We start from the raw sequence: 19,837 nt of genomic DNA, 5'->3' as shown, positions 1-19,837 counted from the left end.
GGCTGGAGTTTTGGAGAGGTAATCATAAACCTTACACACTCTGATTGCGATACAGATCCGATGGAAGCAAGGTCTTCCTGAGGGTTGCAAATAGATGGTTTTCAGATTGACGAACATTCATTGGAGTAGCAGAGCAGTGCAGCTGTCTTCTATCGCATGAGACTCTTCCATGGTGGTGATAGATGCCATTGTCAATCCTGAAATTTAGTTATTTGCCATGTACAGTAGGCTGTTACACTGTGAAGCACTTTCGAAAGGCTCAATTTCATCTTTGTGGAAAGCTTTTCCTTTTCTTCTTAATTCCACTCCCTAATTGTTATACAAACTGTCCAAACCTGTGGCCAAACACAGAAACTTCATACGAATTAATCGCAGTTTCTGTCGACATCTTCACCATCTTCAGAAGCATCTTTCGATTCCTCTATCAGAGTTTCTGTCTCCTTTTTATCCACAACCTCTTCAGCTTTTTCTCATCTCAGATTCGATTTCCCTCCTTTCTAAAGTTGCAGAATTCCTCCTCAAGATGAGAATAGAGAGATCTGATATCGTACTCTTTGTCTTCAGCTGTTGCTCTGTCACCTTTGACTTCATCTTCATTACAGCAACGTCTGATCCTACTCTGTCGCCTTTGACTTCGTCTTCGAGTTTCTTCATCCACTCTTCTTTCCCTTCTATGGTCGCAGCTTTGTGTTGGAGGAAGCTTTGTCTTCCAATGTCTGTCCGCTTCGAGCTTTATTCGATCTTCATTACCTTTCTCATCTCCTTCTTTATAATCGGATCGTCCTCACTGCATTGTCGTCCGAATACCATGTTATCCATCGTTGCAGTAGCTTCAGTCCGTCACACTGCTCTCGTCATCGAATGCCGAACTCTCCTCCAAAACGTCAGCTTCATCATTTCAACTTCCTCATTTTTTTCTACTGCAGCTTTGTTACAGACTTTATCTTCTCCTCTTCAGTCTTGTCGTTCCATTGAGGATGGTGTCATTAGGGAATAGGGCCACTACACGGCCATCTAAGGTGCAACAAGTGACGCTATGCCAGCCGTAAAGCGTGGTGTCAGAGGGGTTTCAAGAGGGATCGAGGGCGGAGGTAGCGCTGACCTGCTTTTGGGCCAGGAGGGCGATGCCGTTGACCAAGAGGCTATGGCAGGCGCACTCTAGTAGTACATTCAATAACATTCCCCAGCTTCAATTGCAATGTTCCCCTTTTCAACCAGTACAGCGGCTGCTTATCCTGCCGTCACATCAACGTTCTCTTTCCTTTCTTCTCTCCTCTGTTTTTTTATAGGCCCATCGATTCTCGTCTTCTCCCCGAATACTCTGTTTCTCCCTCCTTCCCAGATTAGCCTTCCTCTCCCTTTTCGTCCCACATGCTTGCTTTTCCCTCCCAACCGATTCAAAAACAGCTCCTTTTTTTTCCCCAGAAAAGCCTCTTTTTCCTTCCTTTTCGTTCCACACCAAATTAGCGTCCCTCAGATTTGGCCTTATATTTAGCAGGTTCATAGTATGCAACCCTTGAATAAGTCTGGTCTCATATTTAGCACAGCACCAATCAACAGACCACCTGCACTTCTCCCACGGATACATAACTTGTCCTTAGCACCAAAATTGTGTGCCAATAGGTGTTCTGCTGAGGCAATAAAGTCAGTAAACGTATTCTTCTTTTTCAATAGCTTTCCGTCTTCATACCATTTTCTTCCCATCTCTTCCCCTCCGCGTATGTGTGCAACAACATATACAAATCCTCTATCAACCAGCGCTAATCTATTTGATCGAAATTCTGGCTCAATTGGATACTCATATGATCCATATCCATACAACAGCATGGGATCTGTACCATCTAGTTTCACAAGATCCTTCCTGTAGAGAATAGAAATCGGTAGTTTTGTTCTATCAACTGCCGTTGCCCATTCACGAGTTGTCACATATTTCATACATGTCCACAAGCATGTCACCAACAACAGAGTCTCTTTCTAGGCCCCTTAGGATGATCTCAGCATGTATCTCTTGACCCATTGGGAATGCTCCTATGTTGCCACAGGCTTTCAAACGAACCCTTGGTCACAATCAAAGTGGTCCATGAGATTGCATCTCGAGTCACCAATCTACCAAAATTCCTTATTCTTCTCCGACTTCGGCATAGAATGAAAGAGCAAACATAACAACTAAGTATGTACAAAGTATCAAATCACACAGACGACTTTTGGGTGGTTTACACACCTCGAATGCGCAGCAATATGACATCCACCCCCTCTAATCCTCCGCATTCTCCGGATGGGCCAACTACCCATGATCATTATCATCAAGTTCCACAAACAGATCAATCTCTTCGTTATGCATTTCCAGTAGATCAACAAGATTATCTGTCATACCATCTGTTTCTTCCATTGGAGTTTCTTCTCGTTGCTCTTCTCTTGAAAATTCTTCCAATGCATATTCCTCATCATCTCTTTTCTTGAAAATCTTGATTCTTTTTCCAGCAATAGGCACTTTAAGCACTGTCCCATCCAATTCAGTCAGCTCATATGTTGCATTATCAAAGACATGTCTGACTATGTATGGCCCAAACCATCTTTTCACCATCTTCCGAAGTGCAGTATGCTGATTTTCAAGGCTGCTATCAAAGACCAATACCCAATCTCCCTCTTCTATTGCTCTTGGCCGCAAGCGATGCCTGCTGTCAAACCTGTCCTTATTTCTTAGTCTAGCAACCTTCAACCTGTCAATAGCTAGCTGAATATCCTCAGGTCTCCTCTCCAACTGTCGAATCTGAAGAGCTAAGAGCTCTTCTCTCGTCAAATCCTCCTGCCAAGGTAAAACTGACCAAGTCAAAGCACAAGTCTCAATCGGCATAACAGGTTTCTGACCATACATCAACTCTGCAGGCATATATCCTGTGGTAACACTATGAGTCGTACGATCAGCCCATAAAGCAAATGGTAGAAGTCTTGGCCATTCTCCAATCCGTCCTCTGCATGCTTTGGCTAATGCTTTCACTATCGGCGGATGCCCTCTTTCACTCTTCCCATTTCCCTCTGGATTATATGATGTGGTTAGAGCCAACTTGATTCCTAGCTGAGAGAAAAACTCCCTAGCTTCATCTGCATCCAATTCACCATGATCCGCAGTGATCTTACCCACACAACCATACATGCAGAAAATTTCCTCCAATAAGAACTTACACACTGCACTAGTGGTCTTCGTTCTCAAAGATCTGCCCTCAACATGATTGGTAAGATCCTCTCTAGCCAAAACAATGTACCTCATCTGCCATAGACCCATAGGCATGGTAACCAAATCAACTACCCACTTATAATGAATGCATAGCGGATAGGTCGGATGAAGCTCATCTCGATAACGCACTACTGAATACATCTGGCAGTCTCTGCAAGTCTCAACAAAGTGAGAAACATCTCTATACATGCCTTTCCACCAATATTTCTCCTTGATTTTCTCATAAGTAGCCCATACTCCTCTATGACCAGCCCAAGGACTCTCATGAAACTCCCTCATCACCTGTAACTGTGTCTCTCTATCGCAGACAACCCGCAAAGGTAATCCGCCTCTTTTCTTCGGATGCTTCCAAAGAAATCCGTCCTTGAGAAAATAACCATAGGCTTTCCTTCTAATCTTCTTGAACTCTTCATCTGTCCATTCATCTCTTTTGCTTAGTATACTAAGGTACCTGTCAATCTGCAACCAATCTCCAACATAGAGTTCTTTTGTGAAAGCCACAATATCATAGACATGACAAACATGATCAACCATAGTGGCTGAAATTTCTGCATCATCCTCTTCTGCAAGTAGAGTCTCCTCATCATCATATCTGGCTCTAGACAACATATCTGCCACTGGATTATCCTTCCCTGCTATGTGTTTAAATTCCGGATTTAATGACTTAATGTATGCAATCCATCTCAACATGGCTATATCCGAAGTAGAGCAACTCGTAATCATACCAATCAATGGCAAGCAATCTGTCTCTACCACAACTGAAGCTCCAATAAAGTACTCCTTGTCACATTTGAGAGCCGTGACAATCCCCAGTAGCTCCCTCTTGATTTGCGGATATCTCCTCTGTCTCTCGTTTAGGACTTTCGCCCCAAACCGAATAGCATACCTATTTCCATCTGCATCATCTTGACCACAGCCCAACCTATGCCAATTGGGCTAGTGTCAACTGTCAATACAATAGGCCTTTCACAATTATAATCCGCTTTCCTGAGAGTAGGAGCATTCTGCAATAACTTCTTCAATTTCCGCATGGCTCTAGTGTGGCTCTCATCCCAATAGAATTTCTGCCCCTTTCGAAGCAGCTGATACAAACAATCTGCTATGTGTGCAAAATGAGGTATCCAAATCATATAAAACACACAAGCACCAATGAATCTCCGTACCTCTGAAGTGGTAGAACAATACTCCGCAATCTTGCCTATAGCATTCACCTTATCAAGTGAGGGTTTCCTGCCATAATATCCACACATATGTCCAACAATGACAACCTCATTCACTCCAAAAACAAATTTTTGCCCTGAAAGTGTCAAGTTCACTTCTTCTAACTTGGCCAAAATCTTCTCACATGCTGAAATATGATCAGCCACAAAGTATCTGCATCCCTGCTCATTTAGGCTCTCATTCTTCTCTTCTTCTGCACACCCCTTAATGGGCACATCATCCAAGAAAGGCATAGTAAGCTGTGGTATATAATCACGAAGAACCTTATGCATGGCATTCATCATATGCGCAACAGAATTAGTGGCACCTTGAGGCAAGGTACACATCCTGACAAGCCCAATAGGAGTTCTCATGGTGGTTATGTCCCTGCTTTCCAAAGCCAGCTGAAACTGATCATATCCTGAATACAAATCACCCAAAGAATAGATGTACGGAGAGAAACAGGTGCCTTATGTTGCATTGGTTGATCATGGTTCAGAGATTAATCTCATAGTTCGTGGAGTTTATGAGAGTAACAGATGGCCTATGGATGTAGAGCATGGGTGGCGTATGAGAGCCGCCAATAACACTGCAGGTGATTTATATGCTGCTTGTCCTAGTGTCGGGTTTCTATTGGTGATGTAGAGGAGGATTTTCATTTCTTTGTGCAGGATTCATGCTCTTATCCCATAATTCTTGGTCAGCCATTCATTATAGAGATGCGCATGGAAACAAAGGTCATGGATGATGGATCTGCTTGTGCACGGATTCGCAGTAAAGATGGTATGAGAGCAGTTCAGTTTATGACTGTATGTGTGGACCATGTTAGAAACAGGGATACTCTCAGAGATGCACCCTTGCCCACTGTGAGGGATTCGGGTTTTCATTAGGTACCGCCGTTTCGCGAGACGACGGTGGTATAGAGGAGAGGAGATTGGAGTTCTCGCCTCCTGGCAGCGCTGTTTTCTCCTCCGGTTTTGTTGGGATTTCAGCAAACAGTTCAATGAGTTATCAGAAGACTTCTAGGTTGCCTAGAGCTGCCAGGCAGTATATATGCAGGAAGGAGAAAAATTTGAAAAATGCAGGAATTTTGGAGGATGATGAGCACATAGATGGGATGTATGACAGTGTGATTTGTGCAGATACGATGACAGAGATGGGAGATATGCTGAAAACTGATATGCAGAATTGTCACACTAATGTATTAGTGCAGTCCCTGGACATGTTTCATGAAATTGCAGATTTTATGTCACAGATTGAGTCAGAGGCTGAGGTAACTCAGCAAAGAGTGTTGAGTGCTGAAGAAATTCAGCAAACAGAGTTTCCAGCTGGTTATGATCAGCTTTCAGAGAGACAGAGGGCTGAAAATTTTCAGCCAACAGAGTTTACTACTGAAATATTTCAGCATTCAGAGTTTGGGGCTGTTTCTATGCAGTCCATAGAGCAGAGGGCTGAGAATATTCAGCCATTGGAGTGCAGAATTGCTGATTTACAGCAAGGTTTATGTAATGCAGAAGAGCATAATGAAGCCAGGGTTGACACGAAATACAAAACTGTGGATAAGTAGGTGAAGCCGGTTGCTGTACCGCTTCCACCTGACAGTGATCAGCAAATAGAGAGGGCTGCTAAACAGCAAATTTTGAGGAATCCGGAGCATATTGGTCATAAATTTTCAGCAGAGACTCTTGCTGAATTGAAAATTGGAAATGGTGATTTCTTGTTACCCATAGAGAAGAAATGCTTTCAGGAGATGCTTGAGCGTCATGGAAGGGGATTTGCTTTTTTCCCGCATGAGATTGGATGTGTGAATCCTGATATTGTTGCTCCTATGGTCATTTTTACTATTCCTCATATCCCATGGAATCTCCGACCTATTCCGGTGCCTAAAGCACACTTGCCAAAGCTGATTGATTTATTGAATGAGAAAATCAGGATGGGAATCCTTGAGCCTTCATCTGCACCATACTCAAACAGGTGGTTTACAGTTCCAAAGAAGAATGGTACTCTCCGATTTATTCAGGACATGCAGCCAGTGAACAGAGTTACTATCAGGAATGTTGGTATAGGTCCAGTTGTGGATGAGTTTGCAGAGGCATTTGCTGACTTTACCATCGTCTCTGTAGTTGCCCTAGCCCAATGGCTCCGCGAAAAGTGACTACGTGGTATCATGACAGGCTCATCAATTTCAGCATAATGCATAGGCTGAACCCTCTTCTCTACCTGCGGAAAAACAGAAGCATTATCAACCATAACCTCATCCTCATCCTCATCCAACTCCCCAATCAAAACTCCCTCTGTATCAGTGATAGACAATGCATGTCTTTTCCTCTTCAAGACCTCCTGAAACTGATCCTGAAACTCTCTTTTTGAGATGCCCAAAATCTCAGAAATAGTGAAAGTCACCTCACTGCCGAGTATCTTATCATTAAAGATTTTCTTCATGTCTGTAGATGTCTCAATATCGGACATCAATCTGAATCCTGGCTGCTTTCTCTCTCTAGGCTCTTGCCTCTTTTCTCTCTTTTGAGCATCCTCCATCTGTCGATCTGGCCCTGATCGTGAAGACGGTCCTGCAGTAGGTGGAGTAACAAACTCACCCCCTCTAGTCTTCTTAGCTGCACTTGGATTTTCTTCATCTCTCTTACGCTTCTCCTCAACAAGTACATCTGCACCATGAGACTTAGCCAAATAAGCATAAATAGAATACCTGTCAACAGGCGAGTCCCAACCTGTCTCTGATCTGATGCTAGAGCCTGCACTAGTCAAAACAGTTTGCTGAATTTTCCCCTTGTTTGCAGTCTCCATAGCATAAGTCCATAGCGCGGACTGAGTCTCTGATCCCTTCTCAATCTGTACTCCATATGCAGAAGCATCACCTCTAGCTGTCACATAAGAAGTACGCGCAGCCATGTCCTCCACTACTTCTTCATTCCACCTTTACTAAAGTTAGTAGCAAGTGGAGCTCCTATCTCAGTCAACCAAATCTTACCATCTTGCCCCCAATATACCAAATTCTTCCTCCTTGCATCCTGAAAAGACTCACAATCCCTGCAATGCTGATGCTCCGTACTATCACACCAAATACATCTCCGATCTCTCCTAGGTGCACTAGGAGCACTCCTCGGAGCAGTAGGAGCACTAGAAGAAGTAGTAGGCACAGTCGAAGCAAACTGCTCCTTCAACTTTCCCACCAACTCCGCTTTGACTGACTCCAGTGTCAAATCTGTTATGCCTTTGATTATGTCATCAAGAGAAGTAGGCACCGATGGAGCGGATGGTTTTGGAGCAGAAGGTGTGTGCATTGGTCGTGGAGCAGGAGGAATAGGTGGAGTAGAAACAGTAGGCACTGGCATAGGCCAAGAAACTGGCTGAGGAGGAGAAGAAATAACAGGAATAGAAGTAGGCATAGGAGCTGATGATGGTGTAGGTGTCATGGAACCATTCTGTAGGCGAGTCTTCCATATCCTCCTCTTGGTCAAAGTCGAGACTGCATCCTGAGCATCCTGCCAATCAGTTTTAAGACCCATAGGCTTCGTGCGATCTTCAAGAAGCTCACCCAATTCTTCTTGAAGAGCAGGATCTGCAGCTTGCAAGAAAAGCTCAACTTTTTCAACATCCAATGCTCTTTGTTCAATGGCATCAAGCTGACTATACCTCTCCTCAAATTCTCGAATCAATTCCGAAGCAGCTAGACCTTTGTTTGGCATGTAGACCCACTCTCGAAATGACCGCCGAGTAGCCATACCAAAGTCCTCAAGGAAGTATTCTTCTTTCAAGGCCTTCTTAAAATCTTGCCAATGTGTATTTTGAATAAAAAGATCAGTCACTTTTGTCCTCAAAGCAGGTGTGACAAGACGAAGGAAGTACTTACTCATAAGTCCAGCAGGAACTCCAAAAAACCCCATCTTGATCTCATATGTCTTCAAATATGCTGAAACATTACGCCCGTCAAATAGCTTCTTCTCATTCTCAACTGCTTCAATAGCCTTAGTCGCGCTGTTTGCATTCTCCTGCTCCGAATAGAGTTGCCTTTGTTGAGACAACTGCTGTTGATGCAATTGTTGTTGCTGCTGCATATACAATTGTGTTTGATGATTTTGGAGCTGCATATACATGGACATATTCTGCAAAATCTGTTTTAGATCCTCTGTTGAAGTACTTGACGCAGCAGTCATTGATGGAGCTGAAGTAGACGCAGCTGGAGTTGTAGAAGAAGCTGAAATAGAGGCTGAAGTATCTCCCATCCTGAAATTTCTGCGACGCTTTCACGTCGGGTTCACCAAAGATGTCGAAGGGTTTCGAAAGCAATGTCGCAACTTCAGAAGTCCTTGATAAATTTCAGAATAGAAGATCCATCAAACAAGTAAGCAAGATGAGAAAATGATGTCAAGTCTCTGTTTTATTTTCTTTATCTTCCATCGTTATTCTAACCTTTGCAACTTTCCCTTATTAAGTTTGGGACTTGAGGGTGATGGTAAGAATTCAAAAATATGTTGTCATGTTATGACTCCAATGTCCTGCGAACACACCGTATGACTTTCCTGCTGTCAAATGCAATGTCATTCTGGTATAATGAGGGAGCTTCTGGATTTGCAGGGCTTGCCAGATTTGAATCCATCAGGAGAGACTAAGTAGAAGTGAGAATGGTGAAGACATTATGACATGGAGTTCAAACATCCTGAATATTATCCTTACATAGTGTATCATCACTGTAAACATTAGGATGGAACATTTGAGAAGTGAAATACATACGAGAAGGCTTCTCTGGAACAGGAGGTAAACAGTTATCTATTAACTCAAGAGATTGAAACAATCTCAGAAAACAACCAGATGGATTTCTAAAGCTGTTAAAGGCCTAAGATTGGCAACCAGCAGACGCTCTGTTTTTATTAGCTTGTATAGTTCACTCTGTTAAAAAAAAAACAAACTGCTGCAGACTCTCTCGAGTTTGGCTGGAGTTTTGGAGAGGTAATCATAAACCTTACACACTCTGATTGCGATACAGATCCGATGGAAGCAAGGTCTTCCTGAGGGTTGCAAATAGATGGTTTTCAGATTGACGAACATTCATTGGAGTAGCAGAGCAGTGCAGCTGTCTTCTATCGCATGAGATTCTTCCATGGTGGTGATAGATGCCATTGTCAATCCTGAAATTTAGTTATTTGCCATGCACAGTAAGCTGTTACACTGTGAAGCACTTTCGAAAGGCTCAATTTCATCTTTGTGGAAAGCTTTTCCTTTTCTTCTTAATTCCACTCCCTAATTGTTATACAAACTGTCCAAACCTGTGGCCAAACACAGAAACTTCATACGAATTAATCGCAGTTTCTGTCGACATCTTCACCATCTTCAGAAGCATCTTTCGATTCCTCTATCAGAGTTTTTTTGTCTCCTTTTTATCCACAACCTCTTCAGCTTTTTCTCATCTCAAATTCGATTTCCCTCCTTTCTAAAGTTGCAGAATTCCTCCTCAAGATGAGAATAGAGAGATCTGATATCGTACTCTTTGTCTTCAGCTGTTGCTCTGTCACCTTTGACTTCATCTTCATTACAGCAACGTCTGATCCTACTCTGTCGCCTTTGACTTCGTCTTCGAGTTTCTTCATCCACTCTTCTTTCCCTTCTATGGTCGCAGCTTTGTGTTGGAGGAAGCTTTGTCTTCCAATGTCTGTCCGCTTCGAGCTTTATTCGATCTTCATTACCTTTCTCATCTCCTTCTTTATAATCGGATCGTCCTCACTGCATTGTCGTCCGAATACCATGTTATCCATCGTTGCAGTAGCTTCAGTCCGTCACGCTGCTCTCGTCATCGAATGCCGAACTCTCCTCCAAAACGTTAGCTTCATCATTTCAACTTCCTCATTTTTTTCTACTGCAGCTTTGTTACAGACTTTATCTTCTCCTCTTCAGTCTTGTCGTTCCATTGAGGATGGTGTCATTAGGGAATAGGGCCACTACACGGCCATCTAAGGTGCAACAAGTGACGCTATGCCAGCTGCAAAGCGTGGTGTCAGAGGGGTTTCAAGAGGGATCGAGGGCGGAGGTAGCGTTGACCTGCTTTTGGGCCAGGAGGGCGATGCCGTTGTCCAAGAGGCTATGGCAGGCGCACTCTAGCAGTACATTCAATAACATTCCCCAGCTTCAATTGCAATGTTCCCCTTTTCAACCAGTACAGCGGCTGCTTATCCTGCCGTCACAGCAACGTTCTCTTTCCTTTCTTCTCTCCTCTGTTTTTTTATAGGCCCATCGATTCTCGTCTTCTCCCCGAATACTCTGTTTCTCCCTCCTTCCCAGATTAGCCTTCCTCTCCCTTTTCGTCCCACACGCTTGCTTTTCCCTCCCAACCGATTCAAAAAAAGCTCCTTTTTTTTCCCCAGAAAAGCCTCATTTTCCTTCCTTTTCGTTCCACACCAAATTAGCGTCCCTCAGATTTGGCCTTATATTTAGCAGGTTCACAGTATGCAACCCTTGAATAAGTTTGGTCTCATATTTAGCACAGCACCAATCAACAGACCACCTGCACTTCTCCCATGGATACATAACTTGTCCTTAGCACCAAAATTGTGTGCCAATAGGTGTTCTGCTGAGGCAATAAAGTCAGTAAACGTATTCTTCTTTTTCAATAGCTTTCCGTCTTCATACCATTTTCTTCCCATCTCTTCCCCTCCGCGTATGTGTGCAACAACATATACAAATCCTCTATCAACCAGCGCTAATCTATTTGATCGAAATTCTGGCTCAATTGGATACTCATATGATCCATATCCATACAACAGCATGGGATCTGTACCATCTAGTTTCACAAGATCCTTCCTGTAGAGAATAGAAATCGGTAGTTTTGTTCTATCAACTGCCGTTGCCCATTCACGAGTTGTCACATATTTCATACATGTCCACAAGCATGTCACCAACAACAGAGTCTCTTTCTAGGCCCCTTAGGATGATCTCAGCATGTATCTCTTGACCCATTGGGAATGCTCCTATGTTGCCACAGGCTTTCAAACGAACCCTTGGTCACAATCAAAGTGGTCCATGAGATTGCATCTCGAGTCACCAATCTACCAAAATTCCTTATTCTTCTCCGACTTCGGCATAGAATGAAAGAGCAAACATAACAACTAAGTATGTACAAAGTATCAAATCACACACATGACTTTTGGGTGGTTTACACACCTCGAATGCGTAGCAATACGACACCGTTTCCCTAAAACAACGTAAATCGGGTTCAATCATAACTCTAGGTCAACACTTTTGTTGTTCATGTTCTTTGATGATCTTCCTGCTGTCCATCGTGATTTGAGAAAAGTTCCCGGCCAACCGGGACCACCCATTCGTAGGATGGACCTATGGCCCATCCTCCGCACTTTCCTCAAGTTGTTTTAGTTATTTAATTACCTAACACATTAGTTGGACATGTAACAATCAGCTTCTTTAATTAACCCGTTAGGCACTAGTTCTTCCACATAATCTTATCACTTGACATAGAAAAACAATATCAGACAATTTCCTTATTAACAGGTTATCATATTTATCTTTGAAATACAAAGAGTCCCGCCCGTAGGCTTATCCACAATCCGCCCGAAGGCTATCCAACAATCCACAGGGATCACTAATCCAAGTTTCTGCCCGTAGACTAGTATGCGGGCCTCGAGATCCAATCCCGAGTCACGTTAGCCTCTTGTGCAGGGCTCGGAAGGCAAGGGATTTACGGCCAGAGCCCCCTCTGGCACCCAAGCATCCTCCTGCTCCAAGTAGTGCTCAACGGAGAGACCTCGTGGCGAGTTCGGTCCACTTGCCCGGCGTGGTTAACAACCCCCTTGGTTAGGGTCAAGAAAGCATTCGAGGGTAACTGAAGCTGCCTCTCCCTTCAGGCCTTCAACCTGAAGTATAGATATCCATTTATCTTTTAATTCATTGATCAAACAAATCCAAACAGTGCTCTAAAATCTGTAGCAAGCACAAACATTTCCATTCATCGTTTTTGTTGGCAAACTGCTAAGGAATGAATCCTTCCTTTCGAATGCGTCTAGCACTCGATCCGGGATGACTTGCAACTTGGCAAGATCCCCTATATCCTGGGTTAGGGCGTACCTTATTAACCCGACTTGGTCAAACCTTAAGTTCATGGGTTATTTCAGTTTATTGGTTGGTCTATTGCTTCCAAGCAATCTTCTTTACTCAAGAAAGATACTAAATTAGGATGATTATTTATCCTCTTGCAAGTTAACTTGCATAAGGACCTGCCAACCTCATTGCAAGAATTTGGCCATTCCCTTGTGATTCAATCACAAGATCATATGACTCTGCACTTGCTGCGCAAGTGTCGCATCGATCTATGAGACTTATTCTACTCATTGAATGGAGTCACGAAAAAATCTGTTCCTGATTACATTAGGCTGACGTCGTCAGTCCTAGAGTTCCAAGTTCCATCTCATAAGATCCTTGGGGACAAACCCTAGTTCACTTTCCAATTACATTTCACTATCTCTACATTCAGTGAATGTGGGTAAGTATTTAAGGTATAGGAGTTTCAGTTTTAGCGATACGTTACAATTAGGTCACGTGTTAATTTCCTAGTGAATTGCTTGGAATTTAACTAATTCAAAACGAGTACTCCACGGTTTAGGTGTTTTAGGTTTATGCCAATAATTACATGATTATTTTCACATGACTCATTGTCTATGCGTAAATTGATTTTTCAACCCTTACTTATCGATTTGAGGTCAGACATAGGTTAGGTTAATTCCAACTAATCTTCCTATAACTTTGCGAAAAAAATTCATGCTAAACAAACAACCTTTTACTTGATAATTTATGCGGTTAACAAATGATAATTTCCTAGAGTTATGCATCGTAAGAATCATTCATGCCGTGCACTTCCCACGATGATTCATTGCGAAGAGGATATGGGTTAATAGGGCGATATGTAGTTTATGCATCTAGGCTTAAACGAAGTAGACTATTTTAATGGACAATAATCTAATTTTTAATTCATTTTAATGCATAAAGCTATTTGCTAGAAATGCATTTATGCTTTCTTTATTTTGCATGTTTTATTGAAAGTAATGACTAAGTTCCTCTGTCGTGAGCATTTAGGACAAAAATATATCCTATATCCAATAATTAACTTTGCGTGATTGAATTACAACAATACCAAATAAAAATTAGGAAGGAAAACCTAGGCTTGGGGTGAGATGTCCACGTGGATGCTGGGAGACGACCCTCCCGCGGTTGCGCCTTGGACCTTCTTAGGAGGCATCACAATTGTAGTCTTTCCATCGTGGAAGCAGCTTTACGACTCCTTTTTGAAATTCCACCGTGGCTTCCTTTGCGATTTTCCTTCTTAAGTTCCACCGTCCTTTACAAGTTTCTTTTGATTCCCTTCGTGGAAACTCTTTGAAGGGATGGGTGTGTGGAGGAGGGAAAAACTACCGAAAGGATTCTAAAATCGGGAAAGGGGGTATTGTGAAAATCCTCCGCGAGTAGGGCTCGTTTTTACACAGGAAAAAGGGCTAAGGGGCTTATAGAGCCTTAGGAGGACATTCGTGGGGGTAGTCCTAAAAAGCCATAGGAAGGGGACTTGAGGGAGATTTAAACACGGGGGTGTAAAATAAGACCTTTAAGAGGTTAACTTTTATTGGGGGGAAAAAAGGGGGTTTTATAAAGCTTCAAAGGGAAACTCTAGGGGAAAAAAAACAGCCTTAAAGGCTATAAAAACGGGGCCTAAGGCCCTTAGGGAAAAAAATGGGGGGGGGGGGAGAGTAATCCCAAGCCCACAAGAAGGGGGGCTTGGAGGAGACCCTTGGAAGCTTCTAAGAAGCTTCTGGGGGGGAGTGTATAGGACTACGTTGTCGTCGCGTTAAGAGTTGAAGGTCTACCACCGGGGCTTTTAGTGCAGAAGAAGAGTTTAGGATTCAAGATTCAGAAAGCTAAAAAATGGATTGGGTTTTAAGATTCAGGGTTTAGAAATGATTTAGGTACGGAAGGTGAATTCAAGCCTTCTCACTTTGTACTTAGTATACATGAACAGAAGGATTAAGGCTAACTTGAATACATCAAATGCTTTAGGATACATTCATCATTTCATAAAGGATATTTTCAGATTTCCAATTCATTTATGAATATCAAATTCAAGCTCTAATGGCATGTATTACATGTACAAAGATGGATTTCAATCCTTTGGGTCAAGTATATTGATGCTAGAATCAAATACATCCAAGATTTGGGCCAAAGATGCATGAAATGGATTGAAAAAGAATAATTTTAGCTTCAGCTCTATTTTAAAATAGAAAATTCCAGCCCATAAACAAATTCAAAATGAGTGCATAAACTCAAGAAGAAGCACTCTTGATCATCTATGAACAATGTCCTGAAGAAAAGAGGTTATTTTCCTCTATTACAACCATAAAAAAACCCATGTTTGCTCATAAAAATGGATCAAAATAGTGGGCTTCCCTGTTTATGACTGGTTATTCCAGCCCATAACAGTCCATAAGTCTTCAATATCCTCACCCTTTGCTTGCCCCAAAGTCACTCAAGTACTTGGGCACAAGACGGGCTTCATTGGACCAAGAATAAGGTAGAGAAGATGAGAGAAGTCGTGCATAAGAGCAGGCTGAATACTCTTCTCTCAGATTTCCCCTCTTTTATAGACAATTTCAGAATGCATTTTTGTCAGACCAAAGAGGCAGAGAAGTGGAGCTCTCACCAAGTTAACATCTTCAGTTGTTGGCCTGTTAGCAGCTGGGCGGCGGCGTTTCATCACTCTTTCCTCCTCCTTCCACACAGGCTACAGTTGGCGCAGCGACCCAGCTCTTCCCTCTCTCACCCTCTCAAAAGATCCATAGCTATGTGAATGAAATGATGGAAGTTTTGCATCTTCATCGTAGAACCATCGACCGGAGGAGTTTCCTGAGAGCCTGAGAGTAGAGCTTATCACGACTGAGCCCTCTCTCTTTTTCCTCTCTCTGTCAGCCTCATCTGGTTTATATAGGGGGAGGGGATAGGATCCTCCCCCGCCTGCATGTTAGCGGACATGCCACAACACCCTGGCAAGATCCAGCAAGGAGCTTGCCTACTTACTAATCCCCTCTTATCCCTATGCTCAAATAGAAGTAGTTCACGTGAGATTGGTAGTGTTGGGTATATTACATCAGGATTGCTATATAAGTGAGCATGTTTGGTATATAAGAGAAAATCTCATGAAGTACATAATGGTCAATTGTATACAATCAAAAAGAATGGACAATAGTGGGGGCTTGGACATTAAAGGAGAGGAGGAGCATGTGACTACAATAGGTGAAGCTATGTCTTCAACACCCAAGGCAACCAAAGCATCAAAGATAGGCAAAAGGACTCCTAGAAAGGATGTTCCTTCTTCTAAGAAAAGTTCTCAAAAAAAGTAGCTTTTCCTCATTGATTGTAAGCCCTTGTGTATAGGTCATGGAGATGGCTGACAAAGATTTGTACATGTATTTTATATTGATAGTAAAGAGATATTTTCTTCAATATCCTTGCATTGTATATTCTTCTCTCTCTTCATTGTGATACCTGAAAAAAAACTTATGTTACAAATGTTTATTAATTATGAAGTGAAATCAGATATACACTTAAGTGGATCTAATATAATATAATATAAAAACTTACTTATTTGTTATTAAGTTGAAAAACAAATGAGTGTGGTAGTTCAATATCTTCATTTTGTAAATCCATCCTCACTTGATGTAGCGTACATGATGAGCTAACCTTTAGGATTACAATAATGTCCTCATTATACCAAACATCAAGATCCACTATAGGATCTTTGCTAAAATTATTAGGAATTTGGTCTAAAGCAACCAAACTGCCACCAACATAATGTCATCTACTATAATAAAATCTAAGGATGAAATTTTGAGTAGCAATCATATATTTACAAGCTATAGAGTCTTGATCTATCTTACATATAATTTTTCCTTCTATCCTAGTGTCCCATCCCTCATCAACAAGTTGTAGAACATGACCATATGTTAGTCTCTTCACCGAAAGTGTAGCGTTTGATTTTCTTATCTCAGCATTAGAAAAGAAGTCAACATATATATTAATAGGCATGAACAAAGAAACTTTGCTTAGTGTACTTGAGATACTATGTTTTAATGCTCTCTATATCTCAGAAAATATTTTACATCTATAGCCCTCACTAGTAGCTAGACTTGGCAAAGGCCACCCCCAAAGCTTGAAAAATCGGGCAAAGGAAGGGGGGATATTGATCCCCATTGGCTACGCTGCTGCATGGGGACATTATAAGAATGGTCATAGAAGAATATTCCATTCTCTACAAGCTTTATCTTCTTTCTACCTTTGTACATCTCTTCTCAAATCAAGCCATGCATCAGATCAATCACATCAACAATAGATTCGATGGGTTGCCATTCGTCAAGATTAGAGGGATAGACATTTACAAGACAAATAAAAAAATGCTATAATGGAAAACCTTAAAACCAAGTTCAAGAAAAGAAAGGCTTTAAGAATCAAATCCTTATAATTTGGTTTATGCATTGGAAGATTTGAACTTCCAAGTTTCAAATATAGCTCTCTATGCATAAACACATATTGTACCAGAACCTCTTTTATGCTATTCTTATTTACTCCAAGCTTGAAATCTTGCATTCTATCCTTCCAAGCAGAGATGAAGGAGCTCTCATATCTTCATCTTTCCCAACATTTTGTCTGTTGCATGGTGATCAAACTACCTTTGCTGCTAATGATTATAGGAATCCATCTTCCATCTTTTTGGAATGAGTTAAACATTGATATGGATGTGATGGGAGCTTGGATGCCTTGTTGAATGCCTAATTTTTGTATCCATATGAGAGAGAGAGAGAGAGGACTAAGCAACCACAAGAAAGGAGGAAAAAACACGAGAGGGATGAAATAAAGGAGGGAAAAAAATAAGTGCTAAGAATTTTATTAGTTTGAATCTAGATTAAACATGTCATTATCATTAATCCAGACATCTCATTAAATAAAATTGGCGGGGACTATATATTATTAATGCAAAGAATGTCATAATCAAAAATATAAGAGGCTTAAAATAGATATTGATCATACAAAGTGGTAATATTATTATATATATATATTTTTGTAAAATTATTTTGGGTATTTTTTTAAAATAGAACTTTCATTTACAGAGGCACTGCTCCTATTGGTCTAGAGTACACTCTCCCTATCTTCTAAAAGGCATTTTCGAGACCTCAAAACTCCCCTAATGCAATTGTCAATGTATTACTACCCATGGATGCCAACTCATATGATCCATTGAGAGAGGAGATGTCCATATCATTGTATGATGGGTGGCGAGCATCTTACTTAAAGAAGCTACTTGTGCTTCTAAGTGTATAAACAAAGTATAGATGGAAAGATGTGAGTGTGATTGAGTTGTTCAGGTACATACTACACTCCTTTGTTTCTGACTCCATTATAAAAACACTTTTTATGCTCTTCAAAGGTGCTTGTTTTTTTTAAAGGTTGCTAAAATATCACATATTGCCTCCTAAAAGCACAATGCCTAGGACTTGTAATAATACACAATTAGTGTTACAAAATCTTGGCATGAACTACAAGAGCAACCATGTATGTGTCATTGATTGTGTGCTATTTTGAGGAGAGTACGAGACTATGGAGACATGTCCGAAGTGTGGTGCTTACAAGTATTGACAGAATTTGCAAGGGCAAACTATCACTCAAAAGGTTCTCGTATACTTTTCACTTATACCTTATATATATCACATGTTTTGTATGTCAAGCATGGCAAGATTGACAATGCAATATGCACAAAATAGATCAACAGATGAAGTCCAATGAATATCAGTAGATTTCATGCATATGGAGCCACATTGACTTCATCTTTTTAGGCTTTGCATGAGAGCCAAGGAATCTTCAGCTCGGTCTTGCTATAGGATACTATGAATCCATTCTGTCTTCGCTTGAATTCTTACAGTATGTGGCCTATAGTCCTTGTAAACTACAATATCTTGCCATAGGATACTATGAATCCATTCTGTCTTCGCTTGACTTCTTACAGTATGTGGCCTATAGTCCTTGTAAACTACAATATCTTGCCATGGCTTTCTACGAAAAGGACACTTGATTCTTAGCTTGCTCGTTTCTTGGGTGCTATAAAGTCAAGAACATGGTCGTCTACCTCCATCCATTAGTTGATGAGCTCAAGATTTTGTGGGAGGAGAGGGTCAATGTGGAAGACGTAAGCAAGCATGATGGTTGGTGGTCCGCTAATATATGAGCCATTCTTATGTGGGCCATGCATGACTTTTTGGGATTCAGGGAGTGCTCAAGTAAATGGGCTTCCATTCCCATTGTTGATATCTAACATGGCTCGTTCAAGTTTGTGTTGACTAGATAGGGATATTGTGATAGGTCTAGTTACCTCATGTTATAATGCACGTCCATTGTGTGGGCCACACTTAGAATCCCAAAGGTCATAGACCATGAAGAAGATGGTATATCAAGGATACACCACTTTCTTACAGAGGGTCATGAACTGAGGGAAGGGTTTTTTGGATGATCTCCAATACGAATGAATACCCAAAGCTAGTACGAGTTAAAAATGGTCCATGAGAAGTTACATCCAAACGAAATGTGATTGTTCTCAGTATTCTATGAGTTTCCATATTGGACCTACAAGATCAACCATTTTTTGGATCCCATACACATTTTTAAGAATGTGGGCAGCTTATTGTGGGACCATATAACACGAAAGAGAGACATTATAGGGACATGAATGGATTTGAAGGAGATAAGCAAGATGGAGAGGCTTTGGCCACAATTGAGCTTTGATGGTCCTCCTTGGGTCCTGTCCACCAAAGAAGAGTGTATGGTGAATAAAATTATGAGATCTATCTAGACCCTAATGGATATGATGCATTCCCTTAGGTTTTCTTTTTCTAAAGATGACCAAATAATAGGGTTAAAATCCCATGATTGCCATAAGATATGTCAAGTTTGTCCCGGCCTTGATAGCAAGTAACCTTAATATTTCACTATTTTATGTCAATTCGATGTTCATAATGCTTTAAATTTTTTGTAGTCCATACTACTGATCGTGATTATGAGGTGTTTCACTCTAGAAATACACTCAAAGATTTATAAGTTTCCAAATTCAGTGCAATAGATCCCACAAAAGGTGATCAAGTTATCCTCTATTGAAACTACAAGGCAGTGAGTAGTGGAGATGGTTTATCTCTTTGAGAAGTACATGTCCATGAGCATGCTCATCACGATACAAACTCACATCATGGTACATCTCGTGGATGAAGTGGAGATTGTGGGACCTAGCCATATGCGATGGATGTTCTTCTTAGAGCACTTCATGAAAACCCTAAAGAGCTTTGTGTGACAAGAAGC

The sequence above is a fragment of the Lygodium microphyllum genome, chromosome 30 (genome assembly GCF_053477565.2).
Source record: "Lygodium microphyllum isolate KBCC chromosome 30, Lygodium_microphyllum_v1.1.10, whole genome shotgun sequence".
In the NCBI taxonomy this organism is placed as follows: domain Eukaryota; kingdom Viridiplantae; phylum Streptophyta; class Polypodiopsida; order Schizaeales; family Lygodiaceae; genus Lygodium; species Lygodium microphyllum.
Note: the sequence above shows the minus strand (reverse complement) of the source record.